The sequence below is a fragment of the Heterocephalus glaber genome, unplaced genomic scaffold (assembly GCF_053883595.1).
Source record: "Heterocephalus glaber isolate CG9 unplaced genomic scaffold, H.glaber_assembly_v1.0 deba00001781, whole genome shotgun sequence".
NCBI lineage: Eukaryota > Metazoa > Chordata > Mammalia > Rodentia > Bathyergidae > Heterocephalus > Heterocephalus glaber.
In genome coordinates this window covers 2859311-2860969 of record NW_028258467.1, presented here as the reverse complement: position 1 = coordinate 2860969, position 1659 = coordinate 2859311, and the positions used below count along the sequence as shown (strand labels likewise).

General features: G+C 41.0%; 1 pseudogene; it reads right to left on the bottom strand.

Annotated features, from left to right (window-relative positions):
- Positions 1 to 267: 267 nt before the first annotated feature.
- On the bottom strand, positions 268 to 1346 carry LOC101722687 (uncharacterized; annotated as a pseudogene).
- Positions 1347 to 1659: the final 313 nt, after the last annotated feature.

Here is a 1659-nt window from a genome sequence, read left to right as displayed (position 1 = left end):
CAATTTGTCAAGTACAATTAAGTACAATTTAGCCTTTTTTTTTTTTTTGGTACCGGGGATCGAACTCGGGTCCTTGCACTTGAGCAGCAGGCGGTGAAACCACTGAGCTAAATCCCCAGCCTACAATTCACTTTTAATTTCACAAATAAACACATTGTATTACTCTGAAAAACAATAAAGGCATGTACTTCTACTAGCAGATTTAGCCCTTCTGACCAAGTAAGATGTCAACTTCTTAAAAAGTGTTTCATGCACTATACTGATTTTTTTTTAAGATGTAAATTTTAATACATTATTTCTTTTTTGAACTTGAACGGGAACCAGAATGGGATGATCCAGAAGATGACCTGTGGTGCCTGGGTAAAGTAGTGGTGTTCTGTAGGGGTTGGCCCTGGGCTCAGGGTTGTTTAGTGTTTTCACCAATCACCTTTTGGGTGATCGTGATCTTGTTCGTCTTTTTTTTTCGATCACCAGGAGAAGAAGATCTAGAACAACTTCTCTTTCTGTTCCTCTCAGGACAAGATGATGAACTTGAATAAGATCGTTTTCGTGGGGAAGAAGAGCCGCTGTGGGACCTGGAGCTGGATCTTGATTTCAACCCACTAGATCTTGAACACTCTCTGGAACTGGAACGAGATCTTAACTGCAAACTGGAAGAACTTCTTGAACGGGACCTGCACCTAGACCTTGAACTTGAGGGGGAGGATGAGCAAGATGAATATCGTGACGATCAAGACTTTGATCGACTTCTTTAGATTTCTTTTTATTACTAGCTTCTTCTTCACTGGCATCAAGATTATATTTTGAGAGATCAGCATCCTCTTCATCCTCATCCTCATCTAATTTATATTTAGAAATATCTGCATCCTCATCCTCTTCTCCCTATGATTCTTTATCATCAGCTTTCTTTAATATAGATGCAGGACCAACTGCCTTCCCTCTGTACTTTTTCTTTTTACGTTCAAATTCATCATATTCTCCATCAGATTCTTCTTTCTATATATTCAACATTTTCTCTTTCATTAAAACCACCACATCCTGTTCTTTCTTCTAATTTAGCATACTTCGGAGTATTATACATGTTACACTCTGATCTTCTGGCCCAATTCACATTACTGCAAGTTTTACATTGCCAGTCATTAGCACTAAATAGGCCTCGGCCTTTTTCTGCCAGAGTCTTTCCTATTTCAGTGCCCCCAGCTTTCATCATCTTGGACTCAGTTGTTTTCTTCCAACTACATCGATTACAGCTGGTTCTTCCAGCAAAGTTTACATTTCCACATTTCTTGTCAGGGCAAATCCAGTCCCTGTCACTGACTCGGAAATTCTTGGTCGAAATCTTGGATACCGCCACTGCCACAGCCGCCCGCAGCTACGTCTTCACAGAGAAAGCCCAAGCTCAACGTTTCTAGATGTCATAGATTCGAGAAAACCCCGTCCATATAGGCTTACAAGTAAAACAAGTTCAATGGTATCAGCATGGGCCCAGTCTGGGAGCTTGATGGCAGCGTGAGACCTCAGGCTTCTTCCAGGCCCCTGAATCAGAATCTGCCTTTTAAGGAGATTGTGTGTGATTCATCTGCACATTAATATCTGAAAAGCATGTCTTTTCTTTTCTTTCCTGGTGGTACTGGGGCTTGAACCCAGGACTTTCATTCT